This window comes from Aotus nancymaae, unplaced genomic scaffold, assembly GCF_030222135.1.
Source record: "Aotus nancymaae isolate 86718 unplaced genomic scaffold, 86718_ANA_hifiasm-v0.15.2.pri h1tg000036l, whole genome shotgun sequence".
Lineage (NCBI taxonomy): Eukaryota > Metazoa > Chordata > Mammalia > Primates > Aotidae > Aotus > Aotus nancymaae.
In genome coordinates this window covers 57,001,434-57,028,170 of record NW_026988450.1, presented here as the reverse complement: position 1 = coordinate 57,028,170, position 26,737 = coordinate 57,001,434, and the positions used below count along the sequence as shown (strand labels likewise).

General features: G+C 37.8%; 1 protein-coding gene across 4 annotated transcripts in view; it reads left to right on the top strand.

The window, feature by feature from the left end:
• RSPO2 (R-spondin 2) overlaps positions 1-26,737 on the top strand; it is a 268,198-nt gene that overhangs the window by 114,020 nt on the left and 127,441 nt on the right. Inside the window, exon 1 of one of the 4 annotated variants that reach the window (XM_021671331.2) lies at positions 24,845-24,967. The exons of the other annotated variants lie outside the window; for them this stretch is intronic. The gene's annotated coding sequence lies outside the window, so the exon portion shown is untranslated. Of the gene's footprint in view, positions 1-24,844; positions 24,968-26,737 lie in introns of those variants that run through there. 4 annotated transcript variants of the gene reach the window in all.

Below are 26,737 nucleotides of genomic sequence, written 5' to 3'. Positions count from 1 at the left end.
TTATCTCCACCAGAGTTTCTGAAACATAAGCTCTAAAAAGGTGAGAGCCTTGCTTACATTATATCTCAGTGCCCAGGAGAGTGCCTGTTGCAGGTATCCAAGAAATAATTTTTTCAACAAATGCATCATATGAATACATAAAAACAACTCAAGACAGAGCGCTAAAGGAATGATATAGATGGGAAATACCTTCGGGGTTCAGAGGGGAAGGAGCACTGAGGATATCATGAAAATGGGGACTTGAGTTAGCTTATTTATTTTAAATTTTCTTTGGTAGAGACAGGATCTCACTCTGTTGCCCAGGCTGGAGTGCTAACTCTTAAGTATATGGTATTCACTGTATATAAAGTGGTTCTTACATTTCTTAGCCAAGAATGTTTGAAAACATATTCCAAAGGCATAGTGCAGTGATTTCACACCAAAAGTATAGACTTTTAACAACATGTAGGCTTTTTAGACTTTTAATAGGATTTTAAGCACACATAAGCCATTTTTATAGTTACATGCCTATAACTAGAAAATATTAAATTTCTTCCCTTATTTCTTTCTGATTATGTCCAGTATATTTGAACTTCTATTTAAAACATTTCTTAAATGATGCAACAGAAGTATTTCATTGTATCGTGTAATTCATTGACTTTTTCAAGATTCACTAGCTTGCTTTGCATGCCTAGTTACAGAAATGTTAGATGGGGCTTGGTTGCATTCCTTCTGGGATTACCTGTGGGCTCTAAGGAGAGGGCATTGTTTGACATTGAACTGTTGATGATGGGAAGGATTTCCAACTCTTTTAAGAAGAGCACCTGTTTTTAATTTCTTAGAAGCCTTGAGATTCTAGGCATAGAGGAAGACAGGCCAGAGGAGATAAGGACTTCTGCTGATGAAGTTTCTGGGTGGGCGGGGGTGGGGAGTACGCCACTGCCACCTGTGAGTGCCTTTTCCCCAAGAAGCTCTCCTGCAAGTCATGTTAGGACAGGTTGTATAGTGGCAGCAGATGACCTAGGTTGTACTATCTATCAGATCAAGATACGCACACTCAGCTCCCCAGTTGAGACCTAGAATACATAAAATCCAAGACCTTTATTCCTGCTTACATCCTGAAGTCAGTGGTAAAATAATGCCCTACCTAAGTTAGCACTAACAACTCTTCACTAGCTCTACCACAAACTGTATATATGTGTGAAGAAGAGAGAAAGACAACTTAAAGGCACCTTTTGACCGTGTTTCCTGCCTATTTAAAATAAAAGTTTGGACTAAATGATCCCAAGAGTTCTTCTAACAATAGAATTCATGTTTCTATTCTTCATGTTATCCAGATTCTCACACTCATTTAATAATCTTTAGTGTCTTAATTGTGTAATGTTGATCCAATTATTTCATATCTCTGTGCCTCAGTTTTCCTACTTTTAAGATGGGAGTAATAGTAGTTATCTAGTTTATAATTTTGTTGTGAGAATAAGGTGGATGGCGCATGCCAAGCCCTTGGAACACGGCAAGCGTGCAGTGACCATTAGCTGCTGCTAGTTGAATTTCCCAGTTGCTTACTCTGTGGACATTTTCTTGCTCATATTTGCTTCCCATACCAGGTTACTAATAAATTCTCCATGCTTTGGAAAGATTCCCTGAAACACTTTAAAATTCATTCTAATTCCAATCAACTACTAAAGTAACACTTCTGAAATATGTAGGAATTTGAGAAAAGGTAAAAGTTTATTAATGTTGATAAAATATTAAGTACTAATAAAGCATATATTGATCATGGTGCTGAGGAATACATCCCTATTGGAAGTCTGTGTCAAATCATGGGTAAGTTTGAGCTTCTCACAAGAAAAAGGTTTTACTTTTAAACTGGGTGCTTCTGGTGAAGAATAGAAAATGTGCATGTATAGAGAGGCCAAATTTTGCTAGCTAAGGTGCAAAATACACTTTGTAAAAAGTAATCAGTTCAAAGAAACATGCAAATCTAGAACTCCAAGTCTGCATACATTTAATTTCCTGGCTTTCTATGTGATCCAGTTTCTGTATGATCTAGCTTTATATAAATAGGTTTGTTTCACTGGGAGAATGAATCATTTTAGAAATATTCCACCAGCTGAAAAAGCTAAAAGTTTTCTTTTCATAGTTATTATCATAGCATTGTCACTACTTAAATATACATACAAACCAATATAACATGTGCCATTGCTTAGTTTGGTACAAGTAACCAATAAACTAGGATAGAGGTGGAAGTCGCCCCCCCCACAAAAAAACCCTTAAGAAACAAATTTACTTAACCCTAGTTGTGCGTGTGATCTGAGTTCTTTGGTGATAGTTGAGTTCAAAGTGCAGACTTCAGAGGCAAGAGTCTTGAGCTGGAGTCCCAGACAGGAGTCAGCTCTCATCATGACTATAGTTTTCAAATCTTTCTGGGCCTCATGTAGAAGGACTGGATCTGAGTATTGGATTGATACTCTGTCCTCTGTTTCTGAGTATTCATTGTCTGTGTTTATTTACTGGAATGGTATTCAGAACTATTGCGTTTAGATGCTCCACTTGTCCTTTCACAGTGCCTTATATCCCAGTTCTGATAAGACCCTGAGTCTTCTGCCCTGCTTTCAAACCATTCATGCGTTCCTATTTTTATTGCAGAGGCTTTTAGGTAATTGGTAGTGTTTTTAACATTTCTTTTAAATGATCTGACATCTCCTAGTCTACACATCTTCTGACACTGCAGGAAGCAGCCAGTTCCAAAGAAAACATTTTTTGTAGCCTTTTCTTCCCCCCTGCTAGTGGAACTCCATAACCCAAAACCTTCACTATGCCAAATTTGAAGTCTTGATTGCTACCCCCCAGCTACCTTTCTAGCTACCTTTGTCATGCTCACTCTCGACTTCGTGACTGCCGGTGGCATGCCGTCCAGATTATTATTATTATTTTTTTTATTTATTTATTTTTTTTTGAGACGGAGTTTCGCTCTTGTTACCCAGGCTGGAGCGCAATGGCGCAATCTCGGCTCACCGCAATCTCCGCCTCCTGGGTTCAGGCAATTCTCCTGCCTCAGCCTCCTGAGTAGCTGGGATTACAGGCACGCGCCACCGTGCCCAGCTCATTTTTTGTATTAGTAGAGACGGGGTTTCACCATGTTGACCAGGATGGTCTCGATCTCTTGACCTCGTGATCCACCCGCCTCGGCCTCCCAAAGTGCTGGGATTACAGGCTTGAGCCACCGCGCCCGGCCCCAGATTATTTTATAGTTATAAGCATCCTATTTTAACATTTAGATGAGCTTTTAAAAACATCGACTAGTTTCTATTCCCTCCCTTACAATTTCAATTAGTTTTTCTCTTTCTTCACCATGCGTTAATTTTGAAGTTAAAGGGTACAGTGGGTTAGAGAAGACTTTGCTCATTGCCTAAAGCGCTGCAGTGTTCTTCAGCTGTTGCACACATCCTTACACATGGTTTTGATTTTATGGTATAAGAGGGTTTTTCACTTCTTGATTCATTTGTGGCATGTTGCTGTAGCCATCACTGTAATTAATCTCCCAGGAAGAACTCTGAAGGTTCAAGTCAATTAAAAAAAGTGAACCCAGGAACAAGTAGCTTAGCAACATTTCCCCCAACCCAGAGGATTATTTTGTCCTTGGAGATGGAGGTAATCTTTCTCTCTGATCTTGAAGAGCATATCCTGCTGCCACTTTCCCTTCCCCGCCCTGTACTCCCCACCACCAACATGGAGGGTGGTGAGATGAAGGCAGACCGTCAAGGCCAGCCAGATTTCAGGTCCTGTTCAACATTTGCAGTTTTCCCTGAAGACTGTTTCATTTATTCATGCTTGAAACTTACTTCTTTGCTTTGTTCATTCCAAATGGGATTTATTAATGCCACCTTGCCTCCTTTTGTTACTTCAAAATTAAAAGTGAGTTTTACTAAACTGGAAATAACCAGAAACACAGGATAGTAAAATCTACATACTTATGGTCTAGAATAAAAAATTAACATTGCCATATTTGCTTTATCAATCTATGTAAACATACCTACATTACTCATTTTTAACAGGTAAACTATAGATATTTAGAACGGTCCTGTGAAAGAAACAAGGGCTTATTCAAAATAATGAGTTTCACTCTTGCACAAATTTTTTAAATTAAACATTGTTATAATTAACTGATCCATACCTTAAGTCCAAAATATTACAAAAGCCAATATTCCAGAAACTTGTTTTCATGGGAAGGCTTTTTCTAGGACTGTGGAAAGTTTGAAAATGCAACAGATAGAAAACAAATAGATCCTAGAAACAAAAGTGATTTGAAGGATACTGAAGATTCCTAATGTTGGCTAATTATAGTAGAAAACGTAGAACAGTGAGTGGTCTAGTGATTCCCCCCATCCTTCCCCCACAGGACATTATGGAATTATGTACATAATAGAGAAAATTTAAGTTTCATAATTCCCAGCTTAGGGTTTAAAAAAAGAAGAAACAGAATGGAAATAGTTTTTAGTGGTTCTTTCTAAATATTACAGTTTTAAAGGTATAGTAAAGCCTAAGCTATATGTAATTCTATAGAATATGTCATTTTGCCCAAAGGATTATAAATCCTTCTACTGTAAAGATACATGCAGATGTATGTTTATTGTAGCACTATTTACAATAGCAAAGAAGCACTATTTACAATAGCAAAGAAGCACTATTTACAATAGCAAAGACTTGGAACCAACCCACATGCCCATCAATGATAGATTGGATAAAGAAAATGTGGCACATACACACAATGGAATACTATGCAGCCATAAAAAAGGATGAGTTCATATCCCTCGCAGAGACATGGATGAAGCTGGACGCCATCATTCTCAGCAAACTAACATAGGAACAGAAAACCAAACGCCGCATGTTCTCACTCATAAGCAAGTATTAAACAATGAGAAACACATGGACATAGTGAGGGGAACATCACACACTGTGGCCTGTTGGGGATGAGGTGGGGGCCAAGGTGAGGGAGAGCATTAGGACAAATACCTAATGCATTCAGGGCTTAAAACCTAGATAACGCATTGATAGCTGCAGCAAACCACCACAGTACATGTATACACCTAGGTAACAAACCTGCATGTTCTGCACATATATCCCAGAACTTAAAGTAAAAATTTTTAAGAAAAGATGTGTGTATTAAAAAAAAATCCCAGCCAAACAACAACAAATTATGTCACTTTGGAAAGCTAAGATTCCAAGTAGATGAAAATGAATATTTTAAGTGTTGGAACTTTAAGAAACACATAAATTTTTTTAACATTACTAAAGTGCTGTGGTTTTAATACATGAGAGTAAGAATCACCGAGATTACTTTGTGACTTTGTTATTTCTAGTTACAGCTATCATGCTATTGTGCAACCTAGTGAGGGATGCAAAGGCCAGTAGAGGTTGACAGCTTAGCTCCACTGCCCCTTGTCAGTGTTCTGGGGTTGGCTTTCTTAAAAGTCCCTCAGGACTTTCTTACACGTTGATGTGAAACATATGAGAAGCAAGGTGCTTACCGGATAGCACCCTAGGTCACAGCTGTGTGTCTTAAAGGAAGTTACTCAAACTCGCTTGGCCTTAATTTTCCCACCTGTTAAATGAATGCTAATAGTACCTACCTCCTTAGGATAATTGTGAGGATTCAATAGCAATACCTAAAAAGCACCAGACATAGTACTTAGCACGTAATAAAGGCAAAAATTTCTGTTAATAATCTTCTGCAGGATTATTTAACAACTACACCAAAGCAGGTCCCTTGCATGTAGATATTTGTTCTTTAAAGAATAAAGAAAAAGTTTATTTAAAGAATAAAGTAAAATTATTTGTGTCAAACCCTTAATTTGCCCCATTACCTTGAATGAATGAATATTATAACAAAGTAGAATCACAGGCTTCTTTCTTTTTTTTCCCCTGAGACAGAGTCTCATTCTGTCACCCAGGCTAGAGTGCAATGGCGTGATCTTGGCTCACTGCAACTTCTGCCTCGCAGGTTCAAGTGAGTCTACTGCCTTAGCCTCCCAAATAGTTGGGACTACGGGCATGTGCCACCATGCTTGGCTAATTTTTCTGTATTTTTAGTAGAAATGGGGTTTCACCTTGTTGGTCAGGCTGGTCTCGAACTCCTGACGTCAAATGATCCACCCACCTCGGCCTCCCAAAGTGCTCAGATTACAGGCATGAGCCACTGTGCCTGGCCATAGGCTTCTAAAAGGCATCCACTTACTTCACTTGAGTGAAGAGAAGCGCTGCTCAGCAGCCTTTCAAGAATTTTCCTGAGCATGTCTCTGTACAATTTTAATTTTTTTATTACAAATAATTTTTCTAAGGTGTTTTGAAGAGCATATGTTGTAAAGTGTGGCAAATTTTCTTCGTGATCACAAGATAGCACTTGTGCCAAGACATGAAGTCACAAAATCTCCAGTGTTCCCCTGCATATACTAGGCATGGCCTCCTACATATGAAGGACTAAGAATTGCAATTTAAATATGTATAACAGCATTGAAAGCTTTGAATAATATCTTTAGGTACATGATTAAATGTCGCATTCATTAATACTTCATATCCTGGATAATGTTCATAGCAAGTATTATAATATTGAAGAGCAGGAAAGTGATAAAAATATTACCAATTGCTAGTCCTGCTTCTTTGGAGTGACCACTGGCAAGGAAATGGCTTTCTGGGAGCTCAGCCCTGCTTACCACTCATGCCTCAACATGCTCCTTTCTGCTTCTGACTGATGGAAATTCTAGGCTCATTTTTATGACTCTCTCCTTTCTCTCTCTTTAACCTTTCTTGATTTTTTTTTCCCTCTCCAGGTACTTTGAATCAACTTTTGTCCTTGGGAATGATTAGTGTATGTATTTTTTCAGTTATATCTTCTTACTGGGTAAAAGGTGTTTTGCCTGCACAACTGAATGGTTTATTTTATTTGTAGAAAACCTGTACTGTGGTTTCCTACCACCACAGATTGGGGGGCAGATTATCGATTGCCCTTAACAATTGTGTTGGGAGGAGGAATTCATAGGGCGAATATTTAAATTATTGTTTATTTCATGTGTAACTTGCCAAAATTGTATACCCTGATATGACCTGAATTATGGACTTGAAGCATGCACTGTTTCAGACCACTAATGTGCCTGCGTAGTTAATAGAGCAGTTTTTTTTGTGGTTGTTGCTTGTTTGCAAATGATGCTTTTGTTTCAAGGTGCCCAACTGCAGCCCAAGAGAAAAGTTCACATAGCCGAATATGTTACCAGATTATTCCTTCCCTAAATCAACGTTTGAAAAAGATTATCAATGACCATTTTCGTTGCTAGTCTTAGTTCTCTTTATTTTTCCCCTTTATATCATATCATATTCACATCTTAATGGTGTAGTCTACTACTGAATACATAATTTTCTTCCTTTCTAATGTTTTCAATAGTCTAAAAGAAGGACTTGTTAAAGGTTTCATGGTGTATGTGGTGTGAGAAAAATCTATAAATTTGGACATTTCACAAGGCAATCAAACCCCAGATATTATAAGCCAAGATAAATGATAGCACACTTTATCTTTGCATTTGTGAAATCTTACTACACTCTTCTGCAAATGTATAAATGTTTTCTTTTCATAAAGCCGCAGGGCTGAATTATAGCTGCTCATTAACAAATGGTTTCCATACTCTGAAATTTGTAGGGGGAAAACCTTATTCAAGCAGCCTCTGCCATCATTTGCATTGTCTGCAGTAGTAGTGGGTCATTTAGCATTTAATGATACCTGTCTTGGCTTTTTGCCTCTGTAAGCCAAGAGGTGTCTCATATTTTATTGAATATTTACTTATGTAAGCCTGATATGCAGAGATTCTCCAATTCAGTGAATAAAGATGACAAAGTAAAAAGGAAAGACCTAAAAAGTAGCTATGTTTTATATTACACAGTTTAATTCCAACCATATATGTGGTTAGAGATATATCCCGAAGTGTCGACTCTGTGGCTGGCTGAATGCAGTAAGCAGTTAGCAAATTGTTCACTTGTTTTCCCCTGCAACACACTTATGTAAAAGTCTTTTAAGATGTACTTATCAGTGTAATATATACAGACAAGATGGCTATCTTTCAATGTCTTGAAAAGGTGAGCATAACTCGGTTAACCTTGTGTTGCAGCTACATGTGGCTCAGACATTTCTGCTCTCCCAACAAAAAAAGTTATAATACTTGTGAGTTTCAGTATTTGTGGATAGTGAATGAAACACACTTCTTTATAATCTTGATTGTATCACGTTATATAAAAAAGGGAGAAAGAATTAATGTTCTCAGAATATTTAGATTTTGAACCTGTGTCTAATATATGGAATAATGGTCTAATAAAATGATCTAATAAAAATATTTATGTTATTTCTTGACCTATATGGGAATTTTGACTTTGTAGTCATAGCCATTCTGACTGGTGTGACATAGTATCTCCTTTGTGGTTTTGATTTATATTTCTTTGATGATTAGTGATAGCATTTTTTCATGCTGGCCACTTATGTCTTCTTTCGGTAAATGTCTGTTCATATCCTTTGTCCATTTTTTTAATGGAGTTATTTGTTTTTTGCTTGTTAAACTGTTTAAGTTCCTCATAGATTCTAGATATTAGACCTTTGTCAGATGTGTAGTCTGTATTTTCTCCCATTCTGTAGGTTGTCTCTTTACTCTGTTGATAGTTTCTTTTTCTCTGCAGAGGCTCTTCAGTTTAATTAGGTCCCGCTGGTCAATTTTTGTTTTTGTTATAATTGCTTTTGAGGCCTTAGTCATAAATTCTTTGCCATGGCTGATGTCCAGAATAGTATTTCCTAGGTTCTTCTAGGATTCTTATAGTTTGAGGTCTTACACTTAAATCTTTAATCTAGCTTGAGTTAACTTTTGTATATGGCGAAAGGTAGGGGGTCCAGTTTCCTCCTTCTGCATATAGCTAACCAGCTATCCCAGGATCATTTATTGAATAGGGAATACTTCTACACTGATGAAGTGTAAATCAGTTTAGCCACTGTGGAAAGCAGTTTGGAGATTTCTCAAATAGCTTAAAACTGAACTATCACTTGACCCAGCACTATCATTGCTGGGTATATACCTAAAGAAAAACAACTCTACCAAAAAGACACATGCACTCCTATGTACATCACAGCACTGTTCACAATCGCAAAGACATGGAATCAACCTAGATGTCCATCATTGGTGAATTGAATAAAGAAAATATGGTATGTATATACCATGGAATACTACACTGCCATAAAAAGGAATAAAATCATATCCTTTGCAGCAATATGGATGCAGCTGGAGGCCATTCCCCTAAGCGAGTTAGTGTGGAGACAGAAAACTAAATTCCACCTGTTCTTATTTAAAGGTGAAAACACTGGGGACACATGGACATGAAGATAGGACAATAAGAGTGGGGAGAGAAGGGTAAGGGTTGAAAAACTACCTATTGGGTACTATGCTCACTACCTGGGAGACAGGGTTATTTGTACCCCAAACACCAGCATCATATAATATATGCATATAACCTGCATATGTATACCCTGAATTTAAAATAAATTATAAAGAAAATACAAAACCTCTCCCCAAAAACTTTTTCCCCATATTGATCACTTCCTAAATAAATACACAAAGCTTTTTTTCGAGACTGCAGAATTAGTGATATTTTATGACTGTTTATAAACCCACTTTACATAGGATAGTGGCATAACCGTTGGACCTATAAGTTTTTCATGGAACTTTGATTCACAGAACAAAAAATCTATTAAGCCCCTACTGGGTTTCAGGCATTGTGCTAGAAATGATTATTATTTATAAGTCAGTAAAAACTTGGCTTTTGTATTGACTTTTTTTTTTAAAGTTGAAAACTGAGGTGTTGTTATTTTTGTTTCTAAAGCTGAGTTTCATAATAATTCCTGGTCATTAAAACAATGTGTTGCACAAGTGGCTCTTTCATGTCACTGTTCTTGCCCCGCAGAGACTCCTTTCCTCATCCCTGCTCGGACAGCCAGAACCATCCCGCAGAACTTTCACATTCCTTTGCTTCTTGCCTGGCTATCACAGTTGTAAAGTTCAGCCAAGTTGTCATAGGTATCTCTTTAATACCTTTTAAAATTGAACATGGAATGAATGTTGGCATGTTTCAGGACGAGAGGTGCTAAAACTATCTTTTGGATTTTTTCCAAGATTCTACTTTTTTTCCCACCCCAACGTATATGAGAAAAAAAAAAAAAAAAAAAAAGAACCAAATTAACCATTCTGTAGCAACTGAGCAAAAGAGTAGATACAATTTTTAAAAAATTTCTCTTTTGTTCCTTAGTATGAACCAAATATGACTTCTTTGGGACTGTTAGAGAAACAAAACAGATGAAATGTAATCCTTTACCTTGCCAGACCCAGAGAGACCACAATGGAGGTCTCTATGTGGGGGGACCAGCGCTTCTCACTGGGTTGCTGCTTCTGCTTTTCTCTCTCTCAGGCTTATACGGAAAAACATGCAGGATTTTAAAGTGACAAAACATTAACATGCTATGTAAACAGAGCAAGTATTTTAATCAAAACAAACTTCCCACTACAAATTGAGTACACTTACCCTTAAGGTTTAAAAGCCCCATTTATCAAGGCACTTGCTGTTCCATAATTGCTCTTATCTTCCTCACTCACAAGCTGCCTGAGGCTGTTTGCAGTTTCGCAGTCTCTGAGACTATTTAATGCCTCTTCCTCTCCAGTAGTAATAGCAATGATTTATTTTTGTTGTTTTTTGTATACTCAGTATATTTCAGCCTTGTGCTTTACAAGCATTTATATCATTTACTCCTTGCACCAGCAGTATATAGTTGGTATGGATGATGAAGCTCCCACCAGCAGTATATAGTTGGTATGGATGATGAAGCTCCCACCAGCAGTATATAGTTGGTATGGATGATGAAGCTCATAGGCAAGGGGTTAACGGAGCAAAGAGGTGAGGTGAGAAGCTCTTACAGCTATCATGTGAGGGAACTAGGGTCTAAAGCTGGGCCTGACTCCAAAGCCTTTGATTCCCAGTTCCCAGTTTTGTGCTGCTTGCTCATCTGCCACTTTCATGCTTCCTTCATCTGTGACCCTTCATTGTTGGGTCATTGTTGCCCCAGCCATAAAGCCATCCTGCACTTACCACTAGTGAATCCTCCTGAAGCACTCATTGGTTCCTTACTTCTCCCGGTTCCCCAGTTTGTCATTTGGGTTCCGTAGGTGTCAGCTGTGTTAATCACAAAGTTGCTTCAATTTTTTTTTTTTACAGCTAGTTAGTTCATCTTATTGCCATTCTAATTAACTTGGCAGTTAATGAGCACAGGTGTTGAGCTGCAATGAGATTTGGGTTGCTGGAAAACATGACTCTTTTCTGGACTCTTCCTCTTGTGGATACTGCTCCTCTCGTATCTCCAGATTCCCTTTAAGGGAAGGGCTGCTTCTTATGACTCTGTAGTCGTTCTTAGTTATTATTTCCCACCGTCATTATTGGACAGTCTCCTTTATAGTCTGCTGCGTTCATTTATGCTGTTTTCACCCAGGTTATCATCAATCCACAGACCTTCGGGGTCTTCTTTATGATCCTGCTTTATCTTCCTCACCTGTAGCTCCAAAGGGTTTCTCTAAATTCAGCACCACTGGATACCACGTGAGGGACTCAGGAGAGCTTGTCCTTGATTCTCTTTTCTTCTCAATTACCTGACAAAGTGACCTTGAGACCCTTCACCCTCTTCTCAAATGTGCTTCTCCTCTCGAATAAAATTTACATTGCTTAACTGTTCCTTTCCATCACTTAGATGCACTTGTTCTTTGGCCTTGTCGTAACTACAGATCCTTACATTTCATTCATTATTTAGTATTTTTACTATTTTTTTTAACACCATCAGATATTGGTAGGCCCAGGATTCTAACTGGACCCATGGGCATCTTCCAGGCTGCCATCTTTATTACCCTACTCCCTTCCCCTTTGATGCCAACCCCTTGATGCCTAGGGAGGTTTAGTGTGCTTCTTGTTTCAGGTGGAATTTACTCATTGGAGCCTCTTTTTCCATCATTGGTTTTGGACTCTTAATTGCATTTCCTCAATAGTGACTCTTCCAAATGGTTTTCTGCAGTCTCAGTCTTTATTCTGTGGTATCTCTTATCACTCTGATAACAACCCTTATTAATTTACTATTAAGATTAAAGGTGTTCACTGAGAGCTCACTGATGTTTTCTCTCTTTCCCACCACACTTGTATTTTCCTGTTGATATACCCCACTGTCTTCTTAAAAGCTGCTTTATTCATCAATTCTAAATTTATTTTTTCTTCCTATCAGATGAAGGTGGGGCCTGTTGATTTTGCTTGTCCTCTTGGTACCGTCTTCTCTTCTAAACTTTGTTCTCGAATATGATCTCTTCCATGTGTATCTTCCATCACTCATCATCATCAGCACCATCTGCCTTTTTGTTTTCAAATAATTTTAGACATTCTTAATGTCATACATTAAATAAAAATATCCTTTGATTCTACAGTCCTTAAAATGCAGCATATTTGCTCTTACCGTTCTTTTCTTTGTTCAGTTATTTGTGGGGGAAAAGTTATTATCCTCATAAGGAAAAGTTATTATCCTCATAAGCCTCTTCCTTTTTTGCCACTTTTTTTTTTAACTCTTTCTAAAATGTTGTGAGGGGAAGAAACCTGATTTTTGTTCACATTTCAGGGCTTTCCTCCTACATTGTTAACTTTCAAATCTCTCTGTAAACTAGCCCCACACTTTCATTTGATGCTGGAAAGTTCAATGTACTTGGCCAACTTGTCCTACAATGATTTTTCTGTATACCCTGCCCCAGCCAAAACTAAACAAATGTAAAAACCCATGTCTCCAAATTACTGTCTTGCTTGACATTGGACTTTGCTGTTGATTTAAGTGATATTTCAGTTCTTTTCTCCAGGTTGGAAATTTAACATCTTCAGATATTCTGTTTTAGACCTCCACAATTCATCTATTACCAACACCTGCTAGGTTTTGGTTCATGAGGAATCAAATCCATCTTGTTCCAAATTTCACCTTATCAACACACCAGCCCAGATCGGTATTTTAGCCATGATTATTGCAAAAGGCTCATAACTAATTTTCCTCTGTATTCATCTGCCCCCTTCCTCCATTAGTTTTACACCTCAAACCACATTAGTCATCATCTGGTTACTCTTTGGTCATGTTGTCCTCTTGCTCAAGTTTTGGATCTTTTCAGTGCATGGAAGATAATTCTCATTCTCAGGGTCATATTTTGTATTCTACCTAGTCTGGACCCAACTTTTTTCTGAGACCACTGGGGATTGATTTACTTTGGGCATTGGCTGAACTGCAGCACTTACTGTTCCGAAGCCTGCCTTGGGTTTTCTTCCCCCGTACCTTTTGTGTACATGGGTTTTTTCTTGTATAAAATGTCTTTCCTTCTCCTCACCTCCCTTTTGCTTTTGGAAGTCTAGCCTGTAAGACCCAGTCTAGATGCCTTCAGTGGAGAAGTTCATGGATTAAAATAGGGATTTTCAATATTTATAACACACTGTCTGTTAATGTAGCTATTTTAATGCCTGTTTATACAACCTTCTGGTTGGGTGCTTTTCGAGGACTTCAGTCTTATCTATTTTCCTATTTCTCAGGGCCTTCTAGAAATGGGTGTTTAGTATTATTTTTCTTGATTAACCCCTTGATTATACTAATTATTACTTGACAGTGAGAAAGGATATTTTTACTCAGGCTACTATAAAAAGTACCATAGACTAGGTGGCTTGCCAGCAGCAGAAACTTATTTCTTACAGTTCTGGAGGCACAGGAGTCCAAAATGGGTGCCAGCATGGTCAGGCTCTGGTGAGAGATATTTTGGTTTGTAGACTGCCAACTTCTTGTTGTATCCTCACATAGCAGAAAGACCACTAACTTAACTCTCTGGCCTCTTCTTCTAAGGGCACTAATCCCATTCATGAGAGATCTACCTTCATGACCTAATTACCTACCAAAGGTCTACGTCCAGATACCATCACATTGGGGGTTAGGTCTTAAGAATGTGAACTCTGGGGGATACAAGCATCTGGTCTATAACAATGGATACATGTACTTGATAGCTCAGTTTTCACTAGGATGCTCCTAAGGTTGATGGGAGGAGACAGAGTCGAGGCCAGCCCAGAGCAGAGGCTGGATGGATGAGCTCAGGCCTCTTCTTTCTGAGGCTCTGTTTTCCATTTTGAAAGGTACCTTAAGATAAACCACTTTTCAAACATTGTTTTCCCTTTTTTATTCATATGTATATTTATGAAAATACACTTTAAGCATTCTTTTATTCTAAGCACTAAAGCCAGATTGCCTGGGTTTGATTCCTGGCTTTACTACTTAGTAGCTGGGTGACATTGGGTAAGATATGAAACGCTCTGTGCTTCATTTTTCACCCTGTATGATTGAAATAATAGAATCTCGTAAGATGGTTATGAATATTAAATGACTTAATACTTATAAAACAAGCATATTAACAATATGGCATGTAGTATATTCTCAATTACTGGTAATTCATATTGCTATTAAGTAGTGAGGAATTGCTGCAAGTAAAAGGAGGTGGTATTAGAACTTGTAATTCCGAATTAGCTTTCCAGATTATTAAAGTGTTGTGGTTTTAATATATGAGGATGAGAATCACTTGAAAAATACAGAGCATAGTAAAAGAGAATAAATGAAAATATCAGGAAAAATGATTGAATCTAGCCTGTGTTTGTTTTGTTGTCATATACGCTAGAAGACTGATCTATTGACTTAATTATTTAAGCTGTTCAAAAATGTGGATACTAATTTGTGATGTCTACTAGACACTTAGCAAAACATGTATCAAATAACTTCCTAGGTGTTGATAAAATAAATACAGGCATAATTCAGAGATAATGTGGGTTGTGTTTCAGACCACCACAATAAAGTGAGTCACACAAATTTTTGGTTTCTTAGTGCATATGTTTACACTATGCTATAATCTATTAAGTGGGCAATAGTGTTATGTCTAAATAAACAATGTACATTCTTTAATTAAAAAGTACTTTATTGCTAAAAAGAACCCACTAACAGTCATCTGAGCCTTCACCGAATTATCATCTGTTTGCTACTAGAAGGTCTTGCTTTGATAGCCGCAGAGTGATCAGGGTGGTGGTTGCTGAAGGTTGGGGTGGTAGTGGCAATTTTTTAAAAGAAGATAACAATGAAGTTTGCCACATTTTTGTACTCTTCCTTTCATGAAAAGTTTCTTTGTAGCATTGTGATGCTGTTTGATAATGTTTTATCCATAGTAGCACTTGTTTTAGAATTGGAGTCAATCCTGTCAAACCTGGCCACTGCTTTAACTAATCAACTAAGTTTATATAACATTCTAAATCATCTGTTATTGTTTCCCTGATGTTTATAGCGTTCTCACCAGGAGTAGATTCAGTCTCAAAAAACTACTTTCGTTACTTATCCCTAAGAAGCATCTCCTTATTCATTCAAGTTTTATGAAATTGTAGCAATTCAGTCACATCTTCAGGCTTTACTTCTTAACCCAGTTCTCTTGCCATTTCTACCATGTCTGCAGTTACTCCCTCCATTGAAGTTTTCAACCCCTGATGTTATACATGAGGAATGGATTCTACTTCTTAACTCCTGACAATGTTGATATTTTGGCCTTCTGCCATGGATCACAAATGTTCTTAAATGGTATCTAGAATGGTGAATCCTTTCCTGGAGGTTTTCAATTTACTTTGCCCAGATCCATCAGAGGAATCCCTATCTATGGCAGCTATAGTCTTATGAAATATTTCTTAAATTATAAGACTTTAAAGTTGAAATTACTCCTTGATCCATCGGCTACAGAATGGATGTTGTGTTAGCAGGCATGAAAACATGAATCTCCTTGTACATCTCCATTAGAGCTTTTGGTTGACCCAGGAGCATTGTCAATGAGTATTAGGTCAACAGTGGGCTTAAAACCTTCAGTAAACCATGCTGTAAACAGATGTGCTGTCATGGAGGCTTTGTTTTTCCATTTATAGAGCACAAGCAGAGTAGAGTTAGCATGACTTTTAAGGGCCATAAGATTTTCAAAGTGGTAAATGAGCATTGGCTTCAACTTCAAATCACCAGCTGCATTAGCCCCTAACAAGAGAGTCAGCCTGTTCTTTGAATTTAGACATTCACTTCTATCTAGCTATGAAAGTCCTGGGTGGCACCTTCTTCCAGTAGAAGGCTATTTTATCTACATTAAAAATCTGTATTTTAGTTTAGCTACCTTCATCATTTCTTCGTTAAGTCTGCTAGATAACTTGCTGTAGCTTCTACATCAACACTTGCTGTTTTACTTTGCACTGTTATGTTATGGAGATGGCTTCTTAAACCTCATGAATCAACCTCTGCTAGCTTCAAATTCATCTTCTGCAGCTTCCTCACCTCTCTGTCTTTATAGAATTAAAGAGAGTTAGGGTCTTGCTCTGGATTAGGCTTTGGCTTAAAGGAATGTTCTGGATGCTTTACTATCCAGACTTCTAAAACTTTCTCCACATCAACAATAAGGCTGTTTCAGTTATTTGTGTTTTCAGCAGAATAGTACTTTTAATACCCTTCAAGAACTTTTCCTTGGCATTCACAAATTGGCTATTTGGCACAAGAAGCCTAGCTTTTGACCTATCTCGGCTTTCCACACACCCTCCTCACTAAGCTTAAGCACTTCTAGTTTTTCATTTAAAGTGAGAGACATACAACTCCTCCTCTTGACTACTTAGAGGCCACTGTAGGGTTATTAACTAGCTAAATTTCAATGTTGTACCAAAGGGTATAGGGAGGCCTGAGGAGAGAGGGAGAGAGATGGCCACAGTTAGTGGAGCAGTCAGAACACAAAACATTTATTGAACAAGTTTGCCATCTTACATGGGTGCAGTTTGTGGTGCCCCAAAACATTCACAATAGGAACATCAAAGATCACTGATCACAGATCACCATAACAGATTAATAATAATGAAAAATTTTAAATGTTGCAAGCATTACCAAAATGTAACAGAAGAAGTGAGCCCATGTTGTTGGAGGAATGGTGCCAATAGACTTGACATAAGGTTGCCGGAAACCTTTAATATGTAAAACAACAACAACCTTCCTCCCACTTCACCCCAACAAGAATCCTGCAATATCTGTGAAGCGCAATATAGTGAAATGCAAGAAAATGAGATATGTTTGTAACACGTGATCTTTGTTTTGGGAATGCTCAAACTTGTGGGACAAATGAGTAAGTGAATAGCTATAGCCTAACATTGAAAAGCACCATGGACACAGGTATCACACAGGTATCTAAGATGTGCCACAGGCTTCCTAGGGCACAGGAAGTTAAGGTCTTGACAGTTAAGGTCTTGAATGACAGTTAAGGTCTTGACAGGAATGGTTGTCATAGGTGCAGAAACTTGAAAGATAGTCAGAGTTTTGCAGAGGGGGCAGAGAGGATCTTTTGCTATAGAAGTTAGAATATTTTCATTGAACCATGTTATAAACAGATGTGCTGTTATCTAGGCTTTGCCGGTCCATTTATAGCACACAGGTGGAATAGATTTAGCATAATTCTTAAGCAATCTAGGATTTTTGGAATGGTAAATAAGCATTGGTTTCATTTAAAGTCACCGGCTGCATTCCTAATGAGAGTCAGCCTGAAGTGGGGGTACCTTTTAGGTTTTGGGTTTTATTTGCTTTACTAATATCCCTGAAGATAGCAATCACCTGTGTTGGTTTACCTGGCATGAAGGAAATGCCCATTGCTAATGCTACCAAATTTTCAAAAAAATACTTTAGATTTTAGAACAAACTGAAAAGTTGCTGTCTAGTACTTGGTGGACAATAAGCCTAGATTCGCAAGATGCCTCTGGGTCTCTACCTTTGTAACATAGTTACCAAAATTATGAAAAATGTTTTTATTAGCCAGCATATAGATAGACTTGATGGTTGCAGAGCTGAAAATGGTGGGAATAACCCAAAGAGCATTTGGTGACTTGAGAGCCCAGTTCCTAATCCAGGGAAACTGAAACTCTGGGGCAAGCTCAGATTCTATGTATAGGAATCAAAAGTTTAAGAACTGATGAGGAATCAACATTCATTATCAACTTGTGCTATCGATGTGGAAACTACTAATTGTGTCTATGTTACTATTAATAATTCATACCCAAAGGTGAAACTAAACACAGAAAACCCAGAAAAAGAGTTGACGCTCAGAAGGAAGTATCACCAAATCTTTGACATTTCTTACCTGGTGGCTTACTTATACTAAGAAGGAGCTATCAGAGATAGTAATTTGAAGATAATAGTATAATTCAGAAAAGGATTCTAAAGCTCTGTTGCTACCTCTAGATACTCAGGTAATCATTTGGTCTTTTGTCTCCATTATGTTGTTTTCTTGGAAAAGAATTCAATCTCTTTGTTCCTCAGCTCTTTTTTTCCTCTTCCTACTAAGAAGCAAAGGTCAAAACTTGGGAGATGTATTTCCCTGGAGAGAACGTTCAATCAATTTTATTAGTTAATGTAAAACATTTATGTGTTATGATGGAATGGAAAGCGAAACAATAGGAAAAGCAGTTGTAATATTACTGAAAACATGAAGATAATAAAGCTTAGCTTCTGTGTAGCAGTGCAATTGGTCATAGGTTGTCACAAGATCAAGTGTTCTGTGCATGCACACCCATCTTTTCTTGACATTTAGTGTACTTTACAGACTGGCCATTTCACAATTTGATTATCACATAGCTCTGACCACAACCAGGGTACAGGAAAATCTCCTATTTTGATGCTACTGTGGACCCACACCTTCTTGGCTGGGCCGCTGTAATTGTTATTCTGAGTCTTAAATAGAAGGGACAAGAGAGGAATTGAGAATTTTATTATGAAATATTTCAGTCAAACCACAAATAGGAGATTCCTCCTACACCCATCATTCAGATTCAACGTTTTAAAATGTTTTTCTGTATATGCTTCATCTGTCCTCTCCCTTTTGTCTCTGGTAAAGCATTTTAAAGCATATCTCTGATATCATGTACTTTATCCTAACATACTTCTTTCTTTATGTATAAAATGTTCTTTTACAGCCACAATGCCATTATAACACTTACTATCAAAATTAACAGTAATTCCTCAGTGTCACTGAATACCCACCACAACCAAATTTCTCAGACTATTTCAAAGGGGTGTGTGTGTGTGTGTGTGTGTGTGTGTGTGTGTGATTTAAAATAGTTTATTTGAATCAGAATCCTAGGTGGGGAAAAGGACATTTTAAAGACATATTTAAAGAACACTTTATCCCTTATGTAATTAAAACAAGTAAGGAAGGGAAAAAAACCCCAGAACCTCATGGGATTTCTTAAGTATTTTGTGGAAGGAACTAATACTTTCTTTCAATTTTCTGTCCTTAAGGAGCACTATGATCTATCCCCTGAGAATGAGCGATCCGATGCACTTTTTAAACAATGTAAACCACAGTTTCTGGTTTAATGAGAGATTACTTTTCACATTGCATTCCATGTCAGCGCAGATGCCATGATTTCATGTTCTAAAGTTAGTTCTGCAATTACTGTTTTGATTGCTCTGAGAAAAATGCACACAAAGAATACAGTGACTCAGCGAAGGGTGTTGCCAGTGGGTTGTAGTTTCTAACTTTCAGATATAATGGAATTGCATAAAGAATGTACAACTTGGTGTTGCATTTTTCTGCTCCCCATGCCTTTCTTTCCACACATTGCCACCAGCACCAAGCATGCCCAGCCTCCTTTCCAAGACATTGAAAAGAGTCTGGAAAGCACAGTATGCAAGTAAATTATAAAAACTCCATAGCAAGAGCTGCCTCTTAATAAAAAGTAAGCTCTCAGTTCTTTTGTCATCATAAAGATTTGTAAAGCTATGCTTAAAAAAGATAATTCAGTGACTCCAAAGAGGTCTACTTTTGAAAATAAATTGATGCCATGTGGTACCTCAGTCTTTGGGCTAATTGAAGATTTTTATTGCAAATATGAGAGAGGACACTCTGACTCGAAAAAGACATGGCACCTGCCTCTGAGGCATGCCTGTCTTCCAGAGATGATGAACACAGGGTATGGGGAAGATTAGTGGCTTAGAGGGAGGAGGATAGAATCTCAGAGGCCACCTAGATAGTCTTACAGTGATCCAGGCACAAGTTAATTAGCAGTTAGACTGGCATCATGGCATTGGGCACCAAGATGAGATGCTGGAAAGGTTTAGAAATGTCAGCTCAAATTGATAACATACTAGACCTTGGAGATGAAAAAAGAAAGAAATCTTTTCTTACACAATAAGAAATGCTAGGTTGGGTGCAGTGGCTCACAACTGTAATCTCAATATTTCAGGAGGCTGAGCTGGGTGAATTACTTGAGGCCAGGAGTTTTAGACCAGCTTGGGTAACATAGTGAGACCCTGTATCTACAAAAAAATTTTAAGAATTAGCGAGGCATGGTGGTACACACCTGTAGTTCTAGCCACTAAGGAGTCTGAGGCCGGAGGATTGCTTGAGCCCAGGAGTTTGAGGCTGCAGTGACCTATTATGATACCACTGTACTTCAGCCTGGGTGACAGAGTGAGGCCTGCCCCTTAAAAAAAGGAAAAAGAAGAAAAAAAACCCTGCTTATTATGCTTCTGAAAAGAGACAACAGATTGGTAGAAAGAGGTCAATTTTTATTTATTCTAATATCTTAATTTTGAAATAAAAGACAAGGGGAAACATTCAATGTGTATCTAGGGTATGTGGCTAGGACACAGAGTAGAAACAGGAATTATTGATTTGGAAAATAAGTAAAGCCATTTATTCATTTATATGACTACATTAATGTACCAGAAACCATATTAAGGTGACAGAGATAAAAATGTAAGAATGTTTGCTCTCAAGGAGTTCATCATTTAGTGAGAACAAAGATGAATGAATGGATCCTCAGATAGACAATCTGGGAACTGTGTGTGTTATTAAATGTTCATAATTACGTATAGTGATTTCTAAATTTGGCAGACTCAATAGATGTTTTCCATGAAACTTCCTTTCATCTTTGCTTTCCTTTTCTAGTTTTCCTATCCTATTATTTTTCTTTGTAAAAAATCTTAACTTTACAGTAGGACAAGTGTGCAAGATGTTATACTGAAGTTATTGAATTTAAGAGGCAGGATAGGGTCAGACTTGTATTTGGTCTATATTCCTGTGGTCCAGCCATAGCTGTCGCTATGGCTACAACCTGTACAAGCTGTGTGATGATGTATTGGCTGACAAACTTCCTTCCCCTCTACCCCCTACTGTTCTCTGCCAATCTAAGCCACCATTGTAGCTGGTGGGACAATTGTGTTACAGGTAAGGTGTGGAGCATCCATCCTATTCTATTCCTCTTATTTTCCACTTGTGCTAGAAATAGAGAAAGCTAGTCACTATATCCAAAAGATTGCAAATAACCTCTGCAAACTGATGCATCTCCTGTTCAAGGTCACTTTTTTTTTCCTTCACTTAGAGAAACAAAAAAATGGAAACAAAGTTAACTAACCAAAACTTCAAACTTTAACATTCCCTGTATAAGGAAATATTGTTTTTAATCTTTTCATTAGTGGTTGATATTAAATCTTCAGTGTATGAAGTTATGGTCTTTTACCATTTTGTTTTTTATGTAATCTCACCCAGATGATACTTAATACGTACATTTATCTTATCTTGAAGGAGTTTTTGCAAACGTAAAGCCTTAGTCTTTAAGAAGATGAATTGACAGTCTACTTTGTGAGTTTTTCAAAGTGCATGGGATGTATAGTATTTTTAATGATTGGTAATAAACATTACAATTTTTTTAAAGTTGGTAGCATAATAAGGCCATTTAGTTACACCACAAGAAAGGAAAACTTATAATGGACTCCATCTGTTTACTCTTACAACTTCCTGAGTCACGTTTTCTGCACTGTGTAATGGTGATCCATCAGTGATGCAAGATCTTTGGGATCTCTTAAGTACCCTTTTTATAGCCACTATTTGAAGGACGATTAATCTGGTAGTAGGTTCAAGCCTATAACACCATGACTTATAAATAAACTGGTTCAAGTTATGCTTGTTCCAGTTTAGAAGTGTAACTTAGATGCATATCTCGTGAGACACAAGAATAATTTAACAATGGAATTGATTGAGCCTGAACAAAATCGATCAATGGGAGACACTTTCTCTCCCTGGTTGTATATAACAGTCATCTTGATCCTTAAAAAAATATTACCCTAGTGATATAATCGTCAGTGGCAAAATATTTGCAATTTTTTTCAGGGACCTTGGATAGCCTTCAGTGATTTCAGTAAATGTGAAATATGCTTGAAAAATGTATCCCATTGTAATACTATACCTTCTGAGGGAAGCAAACTCAGTAGTTAACAGAAATGTAAGAAAGGAAACAATTTCATAAAAAAGAATGGATTTTCTTATGAGTTTTAATTGGGCTTTCTTAGAGTTCTGATTTTCTTCAACTGGCTGGATTAAGAGTCCCTCCCTCCGCCCCAGATCTTGTGATTTCTCAATGATGCTTGGATACACCTTTATCATAGCACTTACCATATCATATTGGTTTTATTTTCATAGGAATCCTAAGTGAGTAAGGCATACTTAAGCCAGCAGATGAATGATTAAAGGACTGTGTAGGTTCTACCTCTAGTCAATTTCCCTAGTAATTTCTGGGCATCACGTGCAGTCACCACATGGCAGCCATCGTGGCTTTCCTCCCTTGCTTGGGTACTCACTAGTCAATGTCTGTGGCCCATGAAGTCATTTGGGGGAGCCCCATCATGGCCACCGCTTATATATTACAGATACCAGACAGGCAACACCAGAGTCTAGCTTCTGAAATGTCCCAAGTTGCTAATGCCAGGGCCATCCTGGCTTCCAGATTGAGTCAGAGACATTGGCACCCTCCCAAACTTGAAACTGTAGTTTGGTCACATGAATGAATGCTGCTTGGATTTTTCCGGCAGAGTGTGTCCTCAACCAGCTCATCCAGCTGCAATTTCCCACCCTCCTAGATTGGAACTGAAATCTAATCCAGAGGGCCTGGCTAACATCGTATACTTAGCTTTTTTTTTTTTTAAATCTATCCCAGGACCCTACTTTCAGAACTTCTCCCTACAACCCAGGTGCCAAACAAAATTAACATGGAGCTGAGACAAAGGGAGAGGGTCATTTCTGCTATTAAAAAAAATGTTTGAACTCTGGCTGTTAGAATTTAGATAACCGTTTTTAAATACCTGCTTATGTTCCTCACTAGATTCTGAACTTTACAAGGACAGGGACTATCTTTGTCTTTGACTGCAGGCACTTAATACAATGTTATAAGAGTAAAAGTTAATTGAAGGATGAATTATTGCAATGTCTCAGTCAGACTTAATAGTTTTCACAACTCATTTCAAGCTGTAATAGCTCCTGTCGGTACCCTCTGTTTCTCATCCGCTAAAGGATATTAAATATGTAAATATTCTTGTTGCTCAAATTCTATTTTAGGACTCCTGTTAGTGGAAAAAATGTTTGGTGCATCTTTTATTTCCTTTGAGTCATCATTGTTCTTCTTGGGAATGCTGTGATAAATGTTGTCTTGCAGATTCTTTGCAGTGAAAGAGCTTTGTGGTAGGTGATGCTTCCTGAGCCTCCAAACTTGTAGCAAATTAAATTGATTTTTGTAGGTTTTTTTCCCCTTAACTCTTCTAGGTGTGGAATATATGAGTAGAGCATGTCTTAGCTGTTGATTTTGTATGCTCACAGGAATTTACTTTCAAAAATATTAATTTGCATTTTGCTATGATATTTAAATCGATAACAGCCACTTATGTGGTAGGTGCTAGCAATAAACAGCCTCTATCCATTATCCTTGCCACAATCCTTAAAAGGGGGTTGAATAACTTTGTAAAGGGCCAGAGAGGAAATATTTTAGGCTTTCAAGATCTATGATCTCTGTGCTAGATCAACTCCTCAATTCTGTTATTGTAGTGCAAAAGCAGACACAAACAATATGTAAAGGAATAAGTACGGCTGTATTCAGATAACAACATTTTACTTAAAAACATGTGGTGGGCCAGATTTGGCTGGTTGATTGTAGTTTGCTAATCCCTGTTGCAGAGAATTTCCTTTTTAGGCAAAAAACAAACAAACCCCACAACTCATGTTAAGGGTTACCCAAGTTTGTCCTGCTCTAGTAAGTACCAGCACTAGAATTTGAACTGACTTCACCATGTCATGATTAAAAAATCAGTAAGATATTTATATTTGTTCACTCAGTTATAAGTGTTGGCTACCTGCAAGGCATTGTACAATGTGCTATGAGAGTGATACAGGACAAGTTTATAACTTCCTGTAGTTTACAGGGAAAGGTAGTCTGTGAACAGCATTCCTCTTACTTGCCCAAGTTAGGAAGGTTGACAAGGCATCATGATTTCCAGATGACAAATGAACACTTCTCTTACCTGTAAAGTTAGTAATAGACAACGTGCTACAACAGATGAGACAGGCTGGTCTGGCTAGGCACAGACAGTATAGATGACCACAGGACTCCACGTCGAGGCCAGCTTCTGTAACACTTCAGAAATGGTAAGCAGATTGCAAAGAAGAAAGGATGGAGAGAGCTGCTGGTCTACCATGCACAGTTCCTTGTTCCAAATTTCCCACACAGAGAACTCTGCTCCTTTGGAAACATTAGTGAGAGGGAGGAACATGTGAATAATATGTGAACAGATGTCCATCCCCCATTAAGGAAAGATCAGGAGTGGGGAGTAAGTGTCCTGCATCCTCCTGTGCGGTATAGAGCAAGCAACAAAAGGGAGAGAATGACTAAGTTGCTTTGGGATTTACAGTGAAGAGAAATTACCTCGAGGATTGGAGAAAAGGAAGCATTTGACAGAGAAGGTAGCATTTGGACACATTCTTGAACAATCTTCACTTATATATGTAAGGTGAGTGGGGTAAGTCAGAGAAGGGGAGTGTCAGAAACAGTTTGGGGGGATCAAGAAGGTCAGTTGCTAGGTCAGAGTTAAGGTGACCAAATGTCCTGATTTGCCTAAGACTCTGGGTTTCATTAGTGAAGATCTCGCATCCTGGGAAGCCCCCAGTCCTGGGTGAACCAGATGGTTGGTCTTTTGAGTGTCAGCCTAAGAACTTGGGACTCCATTTGTTGAGTGGTAGAATATGTAGAATGGCTTCATGTAGGGCTGGTGAAAGATACCACACCCTGGACTTTTTGATATGGTTGCTTCCTGAGATGAATCACTGGGCTGGGAATGAAAGGTGAGAGGACAAAGGCTGTTCATAGACTTTGGGAACCACTGAAGGTTTTTGAAAGGTATGAAGGTTACATTGACTCTTAGAGTATGGAAATGTGTAGGAAGAAGCTTGGGGACTATTTAATATAAAACCAGAGGAGAACATATTAGGGGTGAGAAATAATATTAAGACATATTTTCTTTTTGAGAAGGATGAAAATAATTGTCATTAATCCCTTTTTATTGTCCCATCAGGCTCTGACAGAGTTATTTAGAATTCAATCCCCAAAACTATCCTGACATGTTCATTCTAATGGATACTGTTGGGCTTGGAATGAATAATTATATAATTGAACTTATTTTTTAAAAAAATATAAATACTTTGCTCTTGTATTTTCCCAAATAAAAATGCCTTGGTAACCAAGAATGCATTTCTGGCAAGATTCTTCAAATTTTTACTTAAGGATTGTTTTCAGTATCATTATTGCATGTTTTACCTGAATCTGGTCATTGTACCAGATAGATGCTTTATTTTGCAAAGCCCATTGGGTAAAGCTTGTACGGTGGCTTGTTATTGGCACTGAACTAATAAACAGAATGAACCAGATGTAGATGTTATCAGTTTAATCATCTAGACAATGTCTTTCATTCAATAACTACTTGTTAATGAGTTAATCAGTTGGATAAATATATCTATTGAGAATCCCAAGAGGAAAATGTGGTATGTTTGAGCATGTATGTCTTAAGGATGAGCTTTATTATTTAGGAAATACCAGAAGTTGAACTTATGAGGTAATCGGATGTTTTATGTAATATAGAAGTCATGTAGAAATCTGATGATTTGAAAAAACCAGGAACAGTTTCACAAAACTACTTCATATTGCTATAGATTCTTATAGGAAGTTCTGTCAATTATTTTGAAATGGATTGGTTAGTTATTGCTTTTTCTGCCTAAACTTGGATTGACTATATTGTTTACTTTTTTTACTTTGAAATAACTTCAGACTTTATAGAGAAGTTAAATTATACACATAATTCTTGCATACCCTTTATCCTTTGTCCAGATTCCTTAATTGTTAGTTTTTTGTTTTTTTTTTTTTTTTTTTTTTGAGATGGAGTCTCGCTCTGTCTTCCAGGACTGCAGTGGCAAGATCTTGGCTCACTGTAATCTCTGCCTCCTGGGTTCATGCAATTCTCCTACCTCAGCCTCCCAAGTAGCTGGGACTACAGGCACTCCCCACCATGCCCTGTTAATATTTGTATTTTTAGTAGAGAGAGGGATTCCCTGTGTTGGCCAGGCTGGTCTCAAACTCCTTATCTCAAGTGATCTGCCCACCTCGGCTGGGATTAAAGGTGTGAGCTACCACGCCCAGCCTTGTTAGTATTTTGTCACACTTTATACTTGCTATATTATCTGTTCTCTATTTTTCTGAAATTTTATAAGTTGGAGACATGATTCTCAAT